The sequence below is a fragment of the Macrotis lagotis genome, chromosome 1 (genome assembly GCF_037893015.1).
Source record: "Macrotis lagotis isolate mMagLag1 chromosome 1, bilby.v1.9.chrom.fasta, whole genome shotgun sequence".
In the NCBI taxonomy this organism is placed as follows: Eukaryota; Metazoa; Chordata; class Mammalia; order Peramelemorphia; family Peramelidae; genus Macrotis; species Macrotis lagotis.
Genome location: NC_133658.1, coordinates 693,312,768 through 693,336,270, shown reverse-complemented (window position 1 = coordinate 693,336,270; position 23,503 = coordinate 693,312,768).

The window sequence follows — 23,503 nt, the reverse complement described above, 5'->3', positions numbered from 1 at the left end:
TAGTCTTGTTGTAAAAGTAAACATAACACCCCTCACCATATAAAGATAGAGAAACTTCAAGAAAAATAAAGTGAGAGAAACACTTAAGTATGATTCCCTTCAGTTCTGGCTTTGGGATGGATTGCATTCTTTATCCTAAATCCATCAGAGAAATTGCTTCAATATTTTTTCCCATAGTTGCTATTGATAACTTTTTTCCCTCTCCACTCCCATTTATTTTATTCCTTCACGCTGTCCCTCCTCAAAAGTGTGTTGTATCTGACTACCTTCTCCCACGATCTTCCCTCTCTTCTATCACCTACATCTCCCCTACCCTGCCCTGTCCCCTTTCCCCCATCCCTTTCCCTCTCCTTTTTTTTCTCTAGGGAAAGATAGATTTCTATACCCTATTAATTGTGTGTGTGTGTGTGTGTGTGTGTGTGTGTGTGTGTGTGTGTATGTATGTATGCTTTTTCCTCTGAGTCACTTCCATTGAGAGTGAAGGCTCACTCATTGTTCCTCCTTCTACTCCATTGCAAAAGCTTTTTCTTGCGTCTTTTATGTGAAATATCTTAGCCCATTATACCTCTCCTTTCCTTTTCTCCTAGGACATTCCCTTCTTGCCTATTAACTCCTTCTTTATAATATATTATACTTTCATGTTCAGTTTCCTCCTATGTCTTGTCTATATATGCTCCTTTTAAATGCCCTAATAAATGAGAAGGTTAATAAGTTATCAGTATCTTCTTCCCATGCAGGAATACATTCAGTTCAACATCATTAAGCTCCTCATAATTAGTCCTTCTCATCCACTCTCTCTATACTTCACCTGAGTCCTGTACTTGAAGATCAAACTTTCTGTTCAGCTCTGATTATTTCAACAGCAAAATTTGAAAGTGCCCTATTTCTTTGAATGTCCATCTTTTCTCCTGAAAGAGGATATTCAGTTTTTTTTAGGCTTTTGCAAGGCACACGGGGTTAAGTGGCTTGCCCAAGGCCACACAGCTAGGTAATTATTAAGTGTCTGAGACCGGATTTGAACCCAGGTTCTCCTGACTCCAGGGCTGGGGGATATTCAGTTTTGCTTGGGAGTTGATTCCTGGTTGTAATCCAAGTTCTTTTACCTTCTGGAATATCATATTCCAGGCCCTGTGAGCCCTTAATGTAGATGCTGCTAAATCCTGTGTACTTCTGACTATAGCTCCATGATATTTAAATTGTTTCTGGCTGCTTGTAATATTTTCTCTTTGACTTAGGAGATCTGGAATTTGACTATAATATTCCTGGGAGTTTTTATTTTGGGATCTCTTTCAGGAGGTGATTGAGGGGTTGCCTCAATTTCTATTTTATCCTCTGCTTCTAGGATATCAGGGCAATTTTCCTGGAAAATTTTTTGAAAAATGAAATCTAGGTTCTTTTCCTGGACAAGACTTTCAGGTAGCCCAATAATTTTAAAATTATCTTTCTTGGATCTGTTTTCCAGGTCAGGTTTTTTTTTCCAAAGAGATATTTCACATTTTCTTAGAGTTTTTCATTCTTTTGGTTTTGTTTTAATGTTTTCTGATTTCTCACAAAGACATCATTAGCTTCCAGTCTAAATTTGAAAGAATTATTTTCTTCAGAGAATTTTGTATCTTCTTTTCCATCTGGTCAGTTCTGCTTTTTAAGACATTCTTCTCCTCATTGGTCATCCAGACTGCTTTTTCCATTTGACCTTAACTGTTTTTTTGTTTGTTTGCTTTTTGTTTTGTTTTGGGATTTTTTTTGCAAGACAATTGGGTTAAGTGACTTGCCCAAGGTCACACAATTGATTATTAAGTGCCTGAGGTCAGATTTGAACTCTGGTCCTCCTGACTCCAGGGCCTGTGCTCTATATACTGTGTCACTTAACTACCCCTAAATTGGTTTTTTAGGATGTTATTTCCTTCAGTATTTTTTCTAATTCCTTTACCAAGCTGTTGTCTTGGTTTTCATGATTTTCCTGCATCATTCTCATTTCTCTTTCCATTTTTTCCTCTACCTCCTTTCCTTGATGCTCAAAATATTTCTTAAGTTCCATATCCTGAGACCAATTAATATTTTTCTTGGAGGCTTTGGATATAGAAGCGTTGACTTTGTCATCTTCTGAAGTGTGTATTTGGATCCTCCATGGGACAAGTAATTTTCTATGGTCAGTTTTTTTTCTTCTGTTGTTGGCTCATTTCCCCAGCCCATCACTTCATTTTAACTCTTTGTAGGGCTCTGCTTCCAGGATGGAGGGCACACTTTCCCAGATTTTGAGGGTTTTTAAAGACTGTTCTCCTGGCCTGGACTCTGGTCTGTGGATGACCACAAGCTCTCCCCTCTGCCCTGGAGCTGTGAGGAGGGCCCTTGCTTCACTATGGCAATAAGAAGCCCCAGACTAGGATGTGGATCTGAACTTGGGCAAAGTAATAGAGTCCTGCCTCAGGGATAGCAGAGAGACCCCTGCAGTCTCTCCATTGACCCCCTTACCATCTGTCGGCCAAGCTCTCTGGAAGCAGCTGCTGGATGGCTCTGCTTACACCTGGTTCTCAGGGCTGTGCTGAAGCCTGTACTGACCTGGAATCGGAGCTCACCCTGGTTGGTAAAGCTTTTCTTCCGAGTTGTCCGTGGCAATCCTTGGGTTGAGAGGTCTGGAAACCACCCAGTTGCCACCACAGACCAAGTGCCTCCAAGGACCCAAGCACCCCATAGGCTGTTCCTGGAGTCAGCTTGCTGCAAGGGCTGGCTATGATGCTGCCCTTTCCAGCCCTGGTGGAACAGACCTTCCCATGGATCTTCCAAGTTGTCCTGGGAAGGAAAATTAATTCACTCAGTCTTTCTATGGGTTCTGCCACTCTTGAATTTGGTTAGAGTCATGATATAAAGGCTTTTGGAGTGGCCTAGGGGAGAGCTGCTGGGATTTCCTGCCTTCACTCTGCCATCTTAGCTCCACTCTCTTAGCACATGCTAAAAGGAAGAATTGTAATATTTTCCCCACATTTAAAACCAGATATTATGTCTTAGAACTCTTGAGTCTCCTGGAGTTTTTCAGAATTTTGGATATTCAGGTAATAATTTTCTTATACCAAAATCCAAGGCAAGGAAAATTTGGAAAGTGTGTCCATTCTGTTGGAATATATACTCACAAGGACTGGCTTAGATAGTGATTTTAGTTCTTACAATCCTTGAGAAAGGGTTGTAATTAAAAATTTTTTAATGAACTTTTTGGGAGGATGGAGGACAGAAAGTTCTCTAACCTTTATTGGTCTTAAAAGTTTCCTCTACCATTTCAGATTTATTATTTTCACCTGGCACACAATACCTTAACACATCATAAATAGTGGTGGTAGGTTAGATTTGATAAGGCATTTATACAGATTTGCTATGAATTCTTGGCTGAGAATCCAAATATATGCAAAGAGAAAGACAGTCCCTGACCTCAAGGAGCTTACCCTCAAATTGAGGAAAATATAAAAGCAACTCAAAAGAAAGAGGGCAAAGTGAAAAAAACCTGAAGAGTCAGGAAGAAAACTAAGAATCAAACCTGATTGGCAAATGGAGGATTTGGGAGAAACTTTTCAATAAGAGGTGGCCTCAGCACGGAGGCATTTCTACTGATTATGAAAGCCTAAAAAGGCAACTCTGCCTGTTCATCTCCAGACAGGGATTATATGAGCAAGCAAATGAATCTCACTCATTACTGGCTGGAAAACAGGAGGGTACATGGAGAAAGGTACCCAGCATGGGGGGTTGAGAGGATAATGAAATCTTACAGTCAGATGAGATACTGAATTGTCTCCTCCTTAAAGTGAGAATCTGGGAGGAGTTCTCTGATAATTATTTTTTACTGTCAGAGGGAGGGCCCAAGGGACAGGGGTAGGGAGGAAATGTGTTCCAGAATGGATTCAATATTGCAGGAAGATGAGTTTCTGGAGACACTGGAGATGTCCAATGTAGCAGAAAGGTGGAAAGTGATTTTTGAATGTTTCAGCAAAGAGGAAAATTTATTTTACTGAACAGTGAACAAAAGAGCAGTCATGGGAATTGCTAATTTAGACAGGATGAGGTTATGTGAAATCATTACCTTAAAGTATTTGAATTCTCAAAAGAATCTCCAGATCTGGATAGGCTATATATATATATATATATATATATATATATATATATATATATATATATTTTAGAAAGCCCAAAGACTTTTGGGGATAAGGGTCATATCCAAAATACCAATTCCTTTATACAGCAACTTTAGCTTATTTCTTTTTGTCTAATCCTCAGGGGAGACATAATTTATATAGTATAAAGTACTGGAAAGTTACTTCCAAATAAACTTGGACACTCAGTCTGGGCAAACAAGTAAACAAACCAAAACAAAACAAAAAACCTGTGGTGGTGGTGGGGAAACTAATTGACACTGTATTCTATTTTTGCAACACATGGAACCTAGAATTTTTAGGAGCCCACAGCCTGTTTTTTCCATTCTCAGTTGGATGTTTGGAAGTAGTTTCTTTGGCTCTAGGCTGCCAAAGGACTTCCATTCCCCTTCTAAGTCTGTTTATGAAGAAAACTTGACATTTCCAACTTGGAGTTTCATTCATTTAGTCCTTTCCCTGACCAGGGCTCCTCAAGTTCTGGTTAATTATTAATTATTCACCTGTTCTAGGCTTATTTCTCAGGAGCAGGAATTCCTCTGACTTAGTCCAGTCTCTGGCCAAAGAGAACAATGGCAGGTAAAGATAAACTTCTTTATTGGGTGCCCCTCCAGCTTCTCTTTGACTGGAAGCTGGAAGGGCAAAATGGTACATGGAGGGATGCAATTTGGGGGGGTTGTGTGAATAGCCATAGCAGTGTCTGTCCCAGGTGGCCTGCTCCAGGAAGGGTTGGAGCCATGCCAGGGGTTTCAAATGTCCTGAAGGCTGTCAAGATTTTGCTATTTTGTTTGTTCGTTGCAGCATCGGTGAGCACAGCAAGCCCAGAAGGGAACAGAAAAGGGTAAGAAAGAAAATTACCAAAGTCCTCTGACCTTTGATCTTTGAGGAATGACTTGAGGGGTGTATGTCTAGCTCTGGGGAAGGGGATTTGGGGCTTACTCTGTGTGCCAATGAATCTTTCATCCCTTCCCCAAAGAGGAACATGTTTGGTGTCTCTTAACTGTTCTTGGTAATTATATGACATATTCAAATGTGGCTCATGAAGGAGGAGCAGAATAGGATTTCTAGCAATCTTGGATTAAAATCGCTTTGAAGTTCCATTCCCTTCTTCCCCTGTCCCCACCTCCCCCACCTCTACCCCCCCCCCCCAGCCCCATGATTTCCTGCACTCTATTATTCTGAAATTGTTAGCTTACAGAGAGAAAAGAAACTTCACCCTTTGAATTCAGAATATAGACTAAATCAGTGTGCATGGTGTAAAAATTAAATTGTTGAATTCCTAGGTTTCTAATTAGGTGAAGTGCTAAAATGTGGACCTTGCTGTGATCTCTTAATAGGTCCTCTCTCTTTCTCTTTTATGGAGGAAGCTGTTTTGCTTCTATGTTAAGGAGGAACTCCCCTATCAGCATTCTCAGGTGGGCTTGTCCAGCCACAGTACAGAAGATTAAGTCACCTACCCCTGATGCAGTGTTTGATTCAAACCATAATTCTTCTGACACTGCAGGAAAAGGCTGGGCTGAATAACTCATCTTCCTAGTCCATGTTCATGCCCCTTTCCCAAGGTTCAGATGAAATAGTGTATGCATATTTCCACTGAGCTTCATTTGGGATTTGGTCAGTCAATATTTAACTTTTTTTTTTTGCAAGGCAAATGGGGTTAAGTGACTTGCCCAAGGCCACACAGCTAGGCAATTATTAAGTGTCTGAGACCAGATTTGAACCCAGGTACTCCTGACTCCAAGACTGGTGTTTTATCCACTACGCCACCTAGCCACCCCACTGGTCAGTCAATATTTAAGAAAAATTCTTCCCAGGGTTCAGAGAGATTAGAACTAGAAAAGACCTCAGAGGTCATCCAGGCCACTCCACTTTATTTTACAGATGAGGAAATCAAGGCTTAGGGGGTGTTAAATGGCATAGAGTAAGGACCAGAAATGGGACTTTTGCTATTTTAGTGGGAAAAAGAAAACCATGGTGAATTATTTACATATAGGAGAAATTGAGGTTCAATGAAAAGTGAGTTGGATCTGAAGTTGGATTCAAATCTCAGTCCTGCCACTTAAGTCCTTGGATATGTTCTGTCATCATCTAGGTTTCAGTACCTATACAATGGGAAGTTGAACTGAATAACTACTGTGTTATCTTCCAGTTCTAAATTATGATTATGATTTTTTGGTGAGGTTGAGAAAAAAACCAAAACCAAAAACCCTCCTTCCTTCTGTAGCTTCCTAAGCTCATTTTTTCCCCTCCCGAACAGACTATAATCACTGATAAAAGATAGTGTCTAGGTTATCTGAAGATGACTTCAAGATTACAAGGTTTTGTATAGAAAAGAGGGGATGAAGTCATATGTAGCTTTCTTATCCTCATTATAGTTATTGTCCTCAGAATTGATTCTGTTGACTATGAAGCAAGAATAGAAGTCCCTCAGTTGACAGCCCATCCCCATACAGGAAAAGATAAGCAAAATCAGGAGGAAGTGAGACAAAGAGGGAAGAAATGACCATGGTAATCAGGGAGCTTTTAAAACCCGAGAAGTGCAATGTTTTAAGATGTAGAGTCTGGATAAGATTGATTAGCTTCTCAGAGAGACTTATAATGTACCTTCTAGGTAATTCTAGTAAGGTGATCTTATAGGCACTAGGATAGTAACTAGGACAAGTTTTTAAATTACAATATCATTCTTCTTCCACAGTACCTGAGACTCTTTGGGATTTTGTGCAGTCTATACTCTATAATAGAGAATAAACTTGGCATCTTGTATCAGTGGTTGAAGTGTCTTAATTTTAAAAAATTCAGTTTAAAAGGTACTTTATGACTATAAATAAAGTACATTTTAAAATGAACTTTTGTATATAGATATAGATACTTTTGAGGGTCATCTTTTATCCATTCTTTTTTTTTCTCAATTACATGTAAACAAAAATTTTTAGCATTCATTTTTGAAAATGTTGAGTTCCTAATTCTTTCCTTTCTTCCCTCTCCTCCCCTCTCATTGAAAAGGCAAACAATTTGATTTATACAGGCACAATCATGGAAAACATTTCCATAATCTACTTATAGTTTTGGATGTTTTTCACTCAAATTGCTTATAGTGAACTCAATACACTTGCTATATACCATGATTTGATTATTTGTACAGTTATCCATTTGTTTTATTGAGTGTATCAGGCTAGAACTTTTTGTACTGCAAACATATGATTTTATCAAAACTGATTTAAAATTGAAAAAATGTTTTAATCAAAAGCTTGCATTGACCTTCATTTACTAAAGTGGTTTCCTTTCCTGATTAGATGACAGTGGTAGCCAGGATGAACACATATTCAGCAAAAACAGATCATCTCCATAAACAGTTCTGTTAGTCAGTCTGTGCCTGTCCTCTTGGCAAAGCAGTCTTTGTAGGACAAACATTGAGATAGAAAAATTTAACATAGCCATTAACTAGCAATTTCTGCATTTGGGGCAAATAACTCATGCCTGGGGCAAGGGAATGAAGCATGTTGCTAGGGAGACTGCCAGTGCAGGGGTGAAGGGCAAACTTGGAAAAAGCTGATGTGGTGAAGCCTCTAGCACATCATCTGGTATTTTCTCATTTTACCTAATTATTCTTGTTAACTAGGTGCCAAGCTCAATTGCTTCCATGTTTCCATAACAGAATTGTGCTATAAGCATCCTTTAAATTTCAGTGCCTTAGGGCAAAGGGCTAATTACCCCTACCAGAGTCACAATTCTGTCAACAAATGTTTATTGAGCACCTAGGATATGATCTGCATTAGGGGAGGACAGATTAAAGAAATGATTCAAATTCTTGGTTATATAATTAGAAGAAGAGTACAAATATATGAAATATTATAATATAACTTATGATTAAGCATAGGAGTAGTACAGAATGGTAAGAGAGATTCAAGAAAGATCAAGTCTGCTGGAGGGATCTGAGGATGCTTCACAGGGGGGAGGATACCTATGCTGGGTCTTGAAGGAAGGGAATGAAATAAACAGTGAGATGTAGAGTTACAGTCATCAGACATTCAGAACAAAATGAACAAAGGCATGTAAGGAGGAAATTATAATAACTCAGAATCTCAGACTTGAAGAGGAGCATAGAGGTCATCTAAACTAACCTGCATTTGAATAAAAATGATCTACACAAATATGATCATCCAGCCTTTTCTGGATAGTTTAGTGAGGGGTATCCCTCACTTCCTGAGACCTTGATTCCTCTTCAGAGCAGTTCTAATTGTTAGGAAGTTTTCCCTTATACTAAGCTTAAACCTGCTTCTCTTGTAACTTCTCTTCAACATTCCCACTGCTGCCTTTTGAAATCAAATAGACAAACTAAAGTATTCTTTCACCTAACTGTCCTTTTAAGTCAGGGGTGGGGAACTTTTTTTTCTGCCATTTATAATATTATTTGAGAGTTGTACAAAATTATCGATTTAAAAATGTCTCCTATAGTTTGTCAAACATTTAATTAATTCACCTCTAAAAGTTCCTAGATTTATTAAACGCTTGAGTCCTACCTATGGCTGCCACGGCAGTGCCAACCCAAATGATTTCATGTTCCTTGATCCTGCTTTAAATGCTTGAAGATAGCTATCGTGTCCATTCTAGGCCATCTCTTCTTTAGGTTAAACATCACTGATTCCTTCAATGGATCCTCATGTGTCCATACCTAGAAGTCTTTCACCGTTTTCTTTATCCTCCTTCAGATGCCCTGTGGCTTATCAAAGTCATTTCTACAGTGTGACGTACCAACGAACACAGGATTCACAGGCCTTTCCAGATACTATGCTGATTTATAGTCCAAGATCACATTGATTTTTTTTTTGGTTCATGTTTCACACTATTGATCCTTATTAAGTTTGCAAACTGAATTTTTTTCAAATTGAATTTTTGTCTAGCTGTGACTCTCCCATCTTGTTTTTAAGGTTTAGCACATGTAGGGATTTACATGTATCCCTATTATCTTATTAGGTTTAGCTCAATATGTTAGCCTATTGAAAGCTTTTTAGGCACTATTATCTAAAATTTATCCTTATCTTTCTTGTTTGCAAATAGTTTTTTTTTGCATATTATCTCCCCCATTAGACATCGAGCTTCTTGAGAGCAGACTTTTTTGTCTTTGTTTGAATCTTCAACAGCTCAGCATAGTGACTGGCACATGGTAGACATCAAATCTTTGTTTATTGATTGATCAACTCAAAGTGTTGGTTACTTCTCTTCATTTTGTGTCATTTATTCATTTGATAAACATGCTGCCTCTGCCTTTATTCATGTGATGGATAAAAATATTTAGGCATACCACTGGAGACCTCCTCTGACATCAGACTGTTACTGAATATTGTAGTCAGGTAAGCATATTGTGCCAAGAAGTTTAATTCTTCTTTCTGCTTCTTTATGACTCAATTTAAAAAAAATTTCCTTACTAAGTAAAATTAATAAGCATTTATTCAGTACTTATTTTGTGCTGGTGCTGTGTGCTAAGTGATGGGAGTACAAAGAAGAACCTTGAATTATAATGAGAGAAAAATGCCACATAAAAAGAAATTGGAAAGGGGTTGGGGGGAGGAGTTTGGTAGAGAAAGTCAGGACTGCAGCCTGGAGAGGAATGAAGATATGGCTGACCTGGGCTTTTTCTTTACAATTGGAGGTTCAAGAAGAGAAAGGCTGCAAAGACAGAGGGTGCTTCTTGTATGAGATAGCTAGAGTTGAGAGAAAGCTTCCAGGGTGAAGAGTTTTCTATAATTAAATATGTTCAATGCATAAAATTCCATAAGCATAGTTTCCTGGGTATTGATGATGACTTATTTGAGGAAGTATTACCTGGCTATTGAAAATGGAGCTGATATGCACTTACCCAGTTGGAAAATGCTCTAGTGGAAAGCAGATTGGTGGTGGGAGGGGAAGGTGTATGGAACTAATATGACAAAGTAGAAGCAGCATCTCAGCCAAACTCTCTCAAGATTCCCCTCCAAAGAACTATAATACTTCAAAAGATCAGTTGGAGACATTTTTTCAGCCTAAGATAATCTGGAAGGTCAGCAGAAGAGCTCATGACACTGAGATGGGACTCAGTCTAGAGCAAATATGGTGGCAGCACTAGCACTAGTCCAAGTGCCAGCACCAGCTCAAGTACCATCACCATCACCATCACCATCACCATCACCATCACCATCACCATCACCATCACCATCACCATCACCATCACCATCACCATCACCATCACCATCACCGTCACCGTCACTGTCACTGTCACCGTCACCATCACCATCACCATCACTATCTGTTTAGTCCCTGTCTAGGTGCCAATATGTTGAGTCTCTGTTCTGGACTCTTATGTTGAGTCCCCTTCTGAACTCCCTCAGTCTTCCCCAGGTGAGTGTTGGAGGGGTGGGAGACAAGTATGACAAGGGAGACAAGTACTCCATCAAGATCTGCAAGTTCTCCATTTATTTACCAAAACACCAGCGCTTAAATATTCCCCCAGTCTCTAATCCACTTCCACTCCCATGGCACTTAGCAAGATAAGACCCTGGTGCTCAAGGACACAAGGTGATTATAGTTTACAATACTCCCACACACAACAGTCCCTAACAACCATCACCATCACCAGCACCAGCATCAGCACCAGCACCAGCCCAAGTACCTGTACCAACACCAGCCCAAGTACCAGCACCAGCACCAGCCCAAGTACCAACACCAGCACTAGCACCAGCTCAAGTACCAGCACTAGTACCAGCACTAGCACAAGTACCAACAGCAGCACCAGCCCAAGTACCAGCCTCAGCAATGAATCTTGGCAATAGCTGCAACATCAGTAGCAACAACTTCAGGATTATAGGGGATCCTGAACTGATATTTGGCATAGGATCCAAGTGCATTGAACACATACAGAACCTGGTCTCAGTGCCGGGGTGGGGGAGGAGTACTAATGTTTGTGGGCAGCCAGAGAACAAGGGAGCAGAGACCCTAGTTACAGTTCTAGGACTGAGAGGTGAGGTAGTGCTTGCTGATGCAGAGGCCACAGGAGAGTAGTGACAACGACTCTCTCAGGATCATGAGAGGCCCCAAGAACCTCACTCTGAGAACAGTAGCTGAAGAGCCTGAAATTTAGGAAAGTGCCCAATCTGACCCCCACCAAGTACAGAGTCCACTTTTAACATAAAGTTAAACTTTTAACATAAAGTTTTAACATAAAGTTAAAAGTCATGAAATAGGCTAGAAAACAAACAAACAAACAAAAGGACCTGAGCACAAAATGCTACTATGGAGATAGGGAAGAGCAAGACACAAACTAAAAAAAAAAAAAAGACACCATGAAATCAATATAAGCAAAGTCTCAAAGGGAAAAAAAACTGCTAATTTTACAGGAATTCTTGGAAGAGTTAGAGAGATCAGAGTGGTAGAGGAAACATTGTGAAGAGAGATGAGAGTGATACAAGAAAATTATGAAAAGGGAATTAACAACTTAATAAAAGATGCAAAAATACTGAAGGAAATGATTTTTTAAAAAGCGTAAATAGGGGCAGCTAGGTGGCACAGTGGATAAAGCACCGGCCCTGGAGTCAGGAGTACCTGACACTTAATAAATTACCTAGCTGTGTGGCCTTGGGCAAGCCACTTAACCCTGTTTGCCTTGCAAAAAAAACCCTAAAAAAAAGGTAAATAGAATTTTATTTTTCCAATTACAAGTAAAGGCAAGTAAAGACAAGTACAGACCAGAACTTCAATAAGAGTTGGAGTTCCAAAGTTTTTCCCCTTTCTTCCTCCTATTCCTCCTCTCCAAGATGATGAGCAACCTGATATAGGTTATACATGTACAAACATGTAAAACTTATTTCCACAGAAGTAACAAGTAGAATTTCTACAGAGGTAACCAGAAGAATTGGTCAAATGGGAAAAGAGGCACAAAGATTCACTGAAGAAACAAACCCCTTTAAAGGCAGAATTGGTCAAATGGGAAAAGAGTTTCAAAAGTTCACTGAAGAAAATAATTAGAATTTAGAAAATTAGAATTTTGAAAAATTAGAATCGGGCAAGTTGAAATTATTTTCACCTAAGACATCAAGAAAATAAAAAAAAGTCAGAATAATAAAAAAATAGAAGAAAATGTGGAATAGCTCATCAGAAAAACAAATGATTTGGAAAATAGATTAAACAGAGAGGTTAAAAATCTAGCTATAATATTTCAAGAAATTATAAAAGAAAATTGTCCCAATAGCTTAGAAGCAGAAAATAAAATAGAAATTGAAAGAATCATCTGATCAGTTCCTTCTTCTTTTCTTTTTTTTTTTTGGCAAAGCAATGGGGTCAAGTGACTTGCTCAGGGTCACCCAGCTAAGTAAGTATTAAGTATCTGAGACTGGGTTTGAACTTAGGTCCTTCTGATTCCAGGGCTGGCGTTCTATTCACTGCATCACTTTCTAAAAGAAATCCCCAAATGAAAGCTTCCAGGAATATTATGGTCAAATTCCAAAACTCCCAGGTCAATGAGAAAATATTGCAAACATAAATAACCATTCAGATCCTGCAGAGCCACAGTCAGGATCACACAAGTTTTACCAGCTTTCACATTCTAGAAATGTTGACTTAGAATATAATATTATGGAAGGCAAGGGAACTAGGATCACAACCAAGAAAAACTTACCCTAAAATTGAGTATAATTCTTCAAATAGAGGACTTTCAAGCATTCTTGATGAAAAGATCAAAGTTCAATAGAAAATTTGACATTCAAACTCTAGACTCAAGAGAAACATAAAAAGGTAAATTTGAAATAGAAATCATAAAAGATTCAATAAATTTCATTCCCATATGGGAAACTGATGAGTGTAACTTGTAAAAACTTTAACATTATTAGGGCAGTTAGAGGTTTAGATAGAGGGCATGGTATAATTTAATTCTGTTGGGATGATTTTTTTCTTTTTTTTCTTTTCTTTTCTTTTCTTTTTTTTTTTTTTTTTAGGTTTTTGCAAGGCAAACAGGGCTAAGTGGCTTGCCCAAGGCCACACGGCCAGGCAATTATGAAGTGTCTGAGACCGGACTTGAACCCAGGTACTCCTGACTCCAAGGCTGGTGTTTTATCCACTACGCCACCTAGCCACCCCATGGTATGATTTTTTTAAAAATGTAGGTGAGAGAAAGAGGGATGCACTGGAAGAATGGGGAAGTGAGGGGTGGAATGAGGAAAATTATCTCACAAAGAGGCAAGCCTTTACAATAGAAGGGAAAATTGGAGGGTGATAGCAGGCAGTGCTTGAACCTCACTCTCATTAAATCAGTTCAAAAAGGAAGAATTATTCATATGCACTCATGTGCACACACACACACACACACACACACACACACACACACACACACACTAAGTTGGATATAGAAATCTATTTTACCTCAGAAGAAAGTAGGAGGAAAAGGCATAACAGAAGGGGAATGATAAAAAGGAGGATAAAATGAGGCAGGCAGTAGTCATAAGCAAACTAGACTTTTGAGGAGGACAATATAAAATGAGAGAGAAGGAAAAATAGAAGAAAATAGGATGGAGAGAATGCAAAGTTAGTAATCATAACTATTTTAAAGGTGAATGCAATGAATTCACTAATAAAATGGAAGCTGATAACAGAATGGATTAGAAATTAGAATTCAGGGCGGCTAGGTGGTGGTGCAGTGGATAAAGCACTGGCCCTGGAGTCAGGAAGACCTGAACACAAATCTGACCTCAGACACTTAAAAATTACTTGTGTGGCCTTGGGCAAGTCACTTAACCCCACTTAACCCCATTGCCTTGCAAAAACTAAAAAAGAAAAAGAAATCAGAATTTAATATGTTGTTTATAGGAAACATACTTGAAATAGAAAGATACAGAGTTAAAATGGAGCAGATTCTATTATGCTCCATGAGTTTAAAAAAAAGTCAAGAGTAGCAGTCATGATCTCTGATAAAGTAAAAATAGATCTATATAAAAGAGATAAGCAGAGAAACATCTTGCTAAAGGCACCTTGGATAATGAAGTAGAATCAATGCTAAACATATTTACATCAATAGACATAGCATCCAAATTCTTAAAGGAAAAATTAAATGAGTTACAGGAGGAAATAAACAGGAAAGCTATACTAGTGGAATATAGCTTTGCCTTCTCAGAACTACATAAATCTAATGATAAAATAAATAAGAAAGAAATTAAGGAGATAATTAGAATTTTAGAAAAGCTAGAAATGGTATAACCCTTTGGAGGAAGATGAATGGGAATAGAAAAGCATATTCCTTTTTTTAACTGTATATATAGCATCTTCATAAATTCTGACCATATATTAGTAAATAAAAACTCATCAATAAATGAAGAAAAATATTAATATTAGATGCACCATAATGTAATAAAAATCAATTAAATAAAGGTTAGTTGAATTAAAAATTAATTGAAAACCAAATAATCTAATCCTAAAGAATGAATGAATCAAAGAAAAAACCATAGGAAAAATAAAAAATTCCATTAAAGAGAATTATGAGACAATTTGATACTAAATCTTGTTGCTAAAATATCTACCAAAATTTGTGGGATGCACCTGAAGCAGTACTTAGGGGGAAAATTTGTGTTTCTAAAAGATTATATCAATAAAAAATGGAAAGAACAGATTAGTGAAAAAAACTAGAAAAAGAATAATTTAAAAATCCCCAGTTAAACATCAAAATGGAAATCCTGAAAATCAAAGTTGAGATTAATGAAATTTAAAGTTAAAAAAAGCACATTACTAATAAATAAAACTAGAAGTTATGTTTATGTGAAAAAACCAACCCCATAAAATAGATAAATATTTGTTAATTCAATTAAGAAAAAGAAAGATAAAACCAAATTACTGGCATTCAAAATAAAAAGGGTAAATTTACCACCAATCAAGATGAAATTAAAGTAATTATTAGGAGTTATTTTGTCCCTTATATAACAAATATGACAATCTAAGTGAAATGGATGAATATTTACAAAAATATAAATTAAAGAAAGAAGAATTAAAATACTTAAATAATCCTATCTTATAAAAAGAAATTGAGCAAACCATGAGTTCTTTAACAAAAAATCCCCAGGGCCAGATGGATTTACAAATGAATTCTACCAAATATTTAAAGACAATTTATTTCAAAACTATATAAACTAGTTGGGGAAAAATAGCAAGTATCATCTGAAATAGGAATAAGCCAGAAACAAAATCATGGGTTAAGCAAGGATATCTAATATCACTCTTATTCAATATTGTACTAGAAATGCTAGCTCTAGCACTATGAGAAGAAAAAGTAATTGAAGGAATTAGAAAAGGCAATGTGGAAACAAAGCTTTCACTCTTTGTAGAAGATATGATGGGATACTTTAAAAAACCCTAGAAAATCAACCAAAAAAACCTATTTAAAAATGGACCCATTTAGCAAAGTGCATGATATAAAATAAGCCCACATAAATAATCAACATCTCCAAATGCATCTACATAACCTAGCAGGAAGAGATAGAGAAATTCCACTTAAAAACAACTGCAGACAATATGAAATACTTGGATTCCACTTGCCAAGATAAAATCAGGGACCATGTGAACATAATTATAAAACACTTTTTACACAAATAAAGATCTAAATAACTAGCAAAATATTAATTACTCTTGGGTAGTCTGAGTCAATGAAATAAAAATTACAATCTTACTTAAACTGACATTCATTCAGTGCCATACAAGTCATATCACCAAAGTATTATTTTATGGAACTAAAAAAATGATAGCAAATTTTATCTAGAACAACAAAGGAATCAATTGAAAAAACCATGAAAAAAGGGAACCTACCTATATTAGATCTCAAACTATATTATAAAGAGATGATCATCAAAACAATTTGATTCTAAGAAGAGTAGTGGATCAGTTGAATAGATTAGATATACAATATAGAATAGCAAATAAACAGAAAGATTGATTCTTTGAGCAAGAACATGTTACTTAACAAAGATTTCTGGGAAACCTGGAAAATAGTTTGGCAGAAACTAGGTATTGATCAGCATCTCATACCATATACCAAGAAAAGGATTAAATGGATACTTGATCTAGACATAAAGTATATCATAAGCAAATTGGGGGAACATGGAAAAATTTGCCATTAGATCTGTGGATGAGGGAAAAATTTATTAACAAACCAGAGATTATGAAAAGTTACATGAATAATTTTGAATTCATTAAATTAGAAGTTTTTACAGAAACAAAACCAATACATTCAACATTAGAAATACTAAATTTCATTATTTTAACAATTCAATTTTATTGTTACATTTTATTTTGTATCACCATTTCCATATTTATTTCTCCCTTCTCCTTACCAAGCAAGTCATTGAGTAAAGTGGAAAATATAAATGGACATGATGAAAAATGTTTAGTACCATATTCTAATTTATTGTTTTTTTTTTAAATTTCAGACCTATTTAGCTCAAAGGAGAGTGATAATTCTACTTCCCTTAGATTTTGACCATTGTAAATGCTTATTTGGAGGAAGGTGACGAATCCAATTCACAAATCTGGCAAAGCATTTGGCAGACCACACAAAATTTAAAATTTAAAATATCCTATCTCTATGGGCAATCATGAGTTTTAGGAATTATATATTTACCAATCTGCAAGTTTGATTTTTAAAAGCAATCTACTTTTACAGAAAGTATATTTAGGAGCAGAAGCCTCTTGTTTACCAGAGGTAAATCATATTATAATTGAACTTGGAGTTGTGGGGAGTGTATTGTAGAACTATATTTAAAACTACATTTATATAGTTAATACATTATCTCCTGGGGAAAAAAGAATAGACTATCAATAGCTATAACTAGGATATTTCATTCTTGGACCAGTGTTACAAAAAACTCATTTGCAGGGGTAGAGATTGAAATCATGTTGGGAGGACTGAAGGGAGCAAAATAGTAACTTTAATCTTAACTAAATACTGGGCTCTATCGCTGCTAATGAACTTCAACTTCTGTCAGTATTCTTTAAATTTGTCACTGAGGAAAAGCCCCTGTTGTTTCATCCTTCTTACAGCTCTTTTGGTTTATTACTGTGAATAACTTGCTTCCTCCCCACAGAGGAAGTCCTAGAAACTGTTTTACTATTTTAATGTGTGAATTTTGTAGTAATGCAATCCCTCTCTGTCCTTGACCCAGGAGATTGTATTCTTTCTTTTTAGAAATTGATAGACTTTAGAAAGCATAAGAGTTGGAATCTTGAAAGGTACTGCTGAGGACTGTAAAATTTGGATCAATCTGGAATGAATAAATTTGATTAGGTGGGATTATAACACTCATGGCCCACAGGAATCAGTAAATCTCTTTGGTATTAGCTCCAAGAGAGCAATAGATGAAAATTACAATAATTCCAACTGGGTGTAAATTACAGGTAGCTTGGAGGTATCTGTGGTAGAGCTTTCTGAGCCCATATTGGTCTGATTGGCCACAGTTGGAAACATTCTAATTTGTCTCAAACATAGAGGTGTCATTTTGGTCTTCTTTAATAATGAAGGACAAGAACCAACTAACAGACTTGGAACCAGGAAGACTTGACTTTGAATTCTAAGACACTTGCTATCTGTGGTACCCTGGACAAGTCCCCTAAGACTTAGTTTTCTCATCTGTAAAGTGAAGATAATAATAGCATCAACCTTCTAAAATTATGAAAATAAAATGAGAGTAAATGTAAAGTGCTTTGCTGCCCTCCACCCTTAAAGTATTATATAAATGTTACCTATCAAAAAAGTTTTTTTTAGGTAATTTGCAAGGCAAACGGGGTTAAGTGGCTTGCCCAAGGCCACACAGCTAGGTAATTATTAAGTGTTTGAGACTGGATTTGAACCCAGGTACTCCTGACTCTGGGGCCAGTGCTTTATCCACTAGGCCACCTAGCCACCCCAATCAAACAGTTTCTTACAGCAGTAGTATCAAACTCAAATAGGAACAGCTACATACTGACTTGGAAAATCACAGATTGACATTATTTAGATTGTATTTTGTTTTAATTATTTTGTTAAACATTTCCCAACTATATTTTAATCTTGTATGGCCTATGCTAGAGAGTTTTGCTGGACCTTTGACACCTCTACTTTATAGGATGCTCTTTTTTTTTAGTAGAATATGAATCTGGAAGGACATTTCCTTATGGAATAATGGAGGGAAAAGTCTGGTATATGTATTGGAACCTCAAGAAGCCTATTGTCCCCCTCTCCCCCCACTTTTTTTGTATACCTTTGGAAACGTGAAATTTGTGGATTCTTTTTTAATAATAATGTTTTTAAACACATCAAATAACATACAAAGGGGTACAAAGGAAACCAATAATATTGAAATAAATTTGTTAAAATTATTAAAATACATTTTTTCAAAATATTTTTTAAAAAACTCAAAATTTAAGTTCCCTGACCCCAGGTTAAAAAACCCTTGCTAAATAATGAATTTGGCTGCCACATGTGAATAAATCTGATCAGGAGGAGATGAAGAGACAAAACCTTCCCCAGAAGAGATTGTTATCTATTACCCCAATATCAGTGTGAAGGAAAGAGCTTGACCCGACTCTTCCTTGCTTTCATACAATCTAAGTGTGCAGTCAACTGGAGAAGATAGGGTGGGACAGCGCAGCTTCTACCTCACTGGTTAATGTGACCTTGTAGTCTTTTTCTCAAACTTCCCTATTTGCTGGAGGGTCAATGGTGATTAATTAGTTTCCTTTCTTAGCTAGGGCCCTCCTCTGGCCCAGCCTGTTGACTTTACTTGACCTTGGATTGTCTGGTCAGATTGTTTATTAAAGGATCTTTCCCCTCTAGTGAACCTCAGAGAATTGGAGACTAAGACTTGTCAGAGACACCTTCTCTAATCCTTTTTTCCCTTGGAAGTTAACAAGCCTCATATAACCCTGAGAAAACAGTAATAGGTAGCGTATTCCTTCTGTTAACTATGTGCCATTTATCGTGTATATAGTTTATTTTGTATATATTTGTTTGCATGTTGTCTTCCCCATTAAATTAAAGAAGAATGTAGCTACCCTAAAGAGGAATTTGGGCCAACTTCCTTGAGTACAAAAAGCAACGGGAGAATGTGAGCCAGAAAAAGACTGACTGCATCATCTTGTTAGTATTAAAGATTAAGCCTTTCCAGGCTCTGCAAGCAAACCAAAATGCACTACCCCAACACAAGTGGGAGAGAGAAGAGAGACTCACATTACCAGATTTGGCCATACCCAGGGAGCCTCGTTATTAAGAGAAACTTACTTGTCCAAGACAAACCCCTCGAAGAGACTTTTCTTTTTTCTTTTTCTTTTTCCTTTTCCTTTTCCGTTTCCATTTCCTTTTCCTTTTTGCTCCCCTCCCCTCCCCTCCAGATAACTTTCCCTTATTGAGCCATTGACTTTCTCCTCTACTAAAAAGTGTAAGTCTATGTAGTGAAACTCATTTCTTCTAAGGAAGCTCTCTAAAGTTATTCTTCTTGAGGTTCAAAAACTAAACTGTCTCATTGAATCAGTTGTGTGTTAAGTCACACTCTATGTTATTAGAGACTCGTGTTTGCAGTTAGTTCTTTTGACACTTGCTTGTTTTGTCACCGAGCAAGTAATTTAACCACTTAGAATAATTCTTTAAATAGCAGAGAAGCTGTTGGTAGGTTTGGGGAGAGGAATTTCCTCAGCAAGTGCTGGCTCCCTATGCCCCTGAAACAAAGGTGGAAAGAACAATGGAAAGAAAAATCTCCAGCCTGGCATCTAGGGCATTGCAAATATGTGTGGAATAAAATTGAATTGTGTGGTTCTTTGCATCAAGCTAGCATTTTAAAAAATCTATCTATCTATCTATCTATCTATCTATCTATCTATCTATCTACCTATCTACCTACCTGTGTTGTGTGTGCATATATATTATATATAATATAAATATATATATATATGTATATGAGAAAAGGAATTAATAGCAAGGAACTTATTGAGTTCCATATAGTTATTTATGTATTTGAGTCAATAATTTAACATTTTGCTCATTTAGTCAAATTTATATCTTGTAGGGCCTTTACTTCTCAGAAGTCATTGGGTTTACTCCATTGGTGTAACAGAAGCAGTTATTTTTTTAAAAATGTTTTTCAAAATAAAAGGGGAAAAGATCATGAAATGAAAACAAGAGACATTGTTTACTAGTGTTCTGAATTCCATAGCCCTTGAAATGATGGTAATGCCTCTACTAGTTAGAATAAACTTTGAAGCAGAAAACTTTCCATGAAAACTTACAGGCTTCTGTCTCATGAGGCTCTTTGCTTCTCAACCTCAGTTGCTTCATCTGTAAAATGGGGACAATAGCACCTACTCCTCAGTGTTATTGTGAAGATAGAGATAATAAAGAGCTCTGGAAACCTTAAGGCACTGTATAATTTTTAGCTATCCATGAACTTTAGACATTATATAGAATTACTCTTAGGTTTGCAAGGTGCTCTAAAAATATTATCTCTGTCCTCATAACTGCCAGAGGGAGTTGTGTTATTATTTCCTATTTAACAGCAAAGGAAACTGAGTCAAGAAGTTAGGTGACTTGCCTAGGGTCAGATAGGTGGTATCCATCAGGTTGGATTTGAACTTCTTTTCTTGACTCTGATATTCTCTCCATTGTGCCCAAATACATACTGATACTGCATAACTATAAATATGAGCTTCTCTTCACATAGCAAGACAATGCCATGTTTCTGGTAGGTAATGCCCAATAATTGTTTTTTCAATTGCAGTGACCAGTAGCAATATAGTTTTTCCTTCTCCTTCATCCAAATGACATTTAAAGGTGAAAATTTTATGGGTTGGTTTAAGAATATGGTTTACTCAATGATTCTATAGATGAAAATTATTTATTTTATCTCTGTAATCTTATGGTTGATCTATATTGCCTACCATGAGGAAGTAATCTAGTGAAATGGAAGGAATTGACCTCATTGACAAAAGACTGGTGTTAAAGTCTTGACTCTGCCAGTGACTTGCCATGTGATCTTGGATAAGTCACTTCATAGTTCAGAAACTCAGTTCCTCCATCTGCAAAATGGATATAAAAATAATATTATCATTCATGTCTCCTAGAGTTGTGAAGAAAGAGGGATAATTAAAAATATATATTCATATAATATTAATATCATTAATAACTTTATATATTGTATAAATTAATATATCAACACAGTAAACATGCAAATATTATATATAATTTCTTTGGAACCTAAGAATGCTATTGGGTTTTAATGTTATTGGCAACTGGGAGGAGGCAGTGTGATGTAGTGAGAAGAACTGTGGACCTGGATTTGTATTCTGGTTCTGGTCACTCAGATGAAATGAGTTCACCTTTCTAAGCCTCTATTTTTTCATCTATGGAATGGGCACAATAATGCCTATAAAATCAACTTTAAAGGATTGTTGTGAGGAAAAAGTTTTGTGAATTGTAAAATGCTGTATTAATGAGAGAGATTATATAATTTCATGCTCAATTTATATATTTTATGCTTATATTTTTGGTCATTATTTCAGCTAGCTTTTTCATTTGCAATTAATATTTTAATTATGATTTTTATTTCTTCATGTGTCCTAAGGCTATTTGAAGTAAAAGCATATTTTTTGCAAATTGAATGAATAGATATGGTTCACTTATAGAAAGGAAACAATGATAGGAAGAAAGTATGATACTTTTTGCAATGGTTACAAAGTCATTTCTATAATTTTTACTAAGATCGGCTTAACTATAAAATGCTATGAACAGTAGAATATGGATTTGCTTCCTAAAACAGTAAGTTCTTTCCCCTTTATTTATTAATAAGTGTTTCAGATTTATTTATGTTTCACTGTGGATAGAGTACTGGACCTGGAATAAGAAAGACTATCTTTCTGAGTTAAAATCTAACCTCAGCACTTACTATCTTTGTGACTCTGGGCAAGTCACTAAACCCTGTTGACCTTAGTTTCCTCCAACTCTAAAATGAACTGGAGAAGGAAATTGAAAATCACACCAGTAGCTTTGCCATGAAGAATGTGAATGGGGTCTTGAAGAGTGGAACATGATAATAGTAGTAACTAGATCTGTCTATCTGTCTATCTATCTAGCATCTATCATCATCATCATCATCATCATCATCATCATCTATTCATTAATGTAACCTAGGGAACATACTTTTATAAAACAGTCCCTCAGAAAAATATCCTAAATTTCAGGGACTCTAGGGGTCAGTACCTACTCAAAATCAAGGCTATGTACCACTTTTCATCCAGGCATTTACTTTTATATTTGGTCAACTCAAATGAAATAATATAGATAAAGTGTTTTACAACTGTGTAACTATAAATATTTAGCTATTATTACTACTAGCAAATCAGAATATATATGTATATATATTAATTCAAACAAAAGATCTTTAATCAAAAAGTCTGTCAAATAACATAATAAATTTTTTCCATCCAAATAAAATTCATTCTTCTTGCTGCTAACCACATATATTTCCAATGGGAGTAGGTATACAGATAAAGAACATATATGATAAGGGATAATTCATGAATGGCACACATATAGGGACATGTATATCTAAAGTCAGTGATGCTGTTGATGTCTTCTGGTGATGCCGTTGTGCTGACCTTTCTGTCTCTCTGGCTTGTGTCATTTCTGTGGGGCTTTGTTTGATTGGTTGGTCACTACTAGGTAGTGGAATGCTGGGCATCCTTTGGGTGAATTGTGGTTGTAGTCCTCTGTTATCAAAGAAGACCAAAATGACATCAATATGTTTGAGACAAATTACAGTGTGTCTGACTGTGACTGATCAGACCAATATGAACTCGGAATGCTCTACCATAGGTTGGGCACAAATAGTTCATGTGAATACCTGGAGTGGGTACTCTACACTTATAGATGTCACGTTTCCTTTGAGCTGCTTCAATCCTGCTTTCCTCATAGAGAGCATCCTCCCTGGTGAAAGTACACTATGCTGGATGGTCCTGTGCCAGTGCCTTCCATGCTGCACAATGAATTCTAAAGTTCTTCAATGAGACCTTCAGGGAGTCTTGGTATCACTTCTTCTGACCCCTTGTGAGCACTTGGCCAGTCTGAGTTCTTCATAAAATAGGGTTTTTTTTTGGCATTCATACATCTGGCATTCTAACAACCTGTCCAGTCCATCATAGTTGCACTATCTAGTAATGTTGGAATGCTTGGCAGTTTAGTTCGAGAAAGGACCTCAGTGTCTGGTATCTTCTCCTGCCAGGTGATCTTCAGAATCTTCCTAAGACAATTCAAATGGAAGCAATTCAGTTTCCTGGCATGGTGCTGGTAGACTGTCCAGGTTTCACAGGTAGCAATGAGGTCAGCACAATGGCTCTGTAGAACT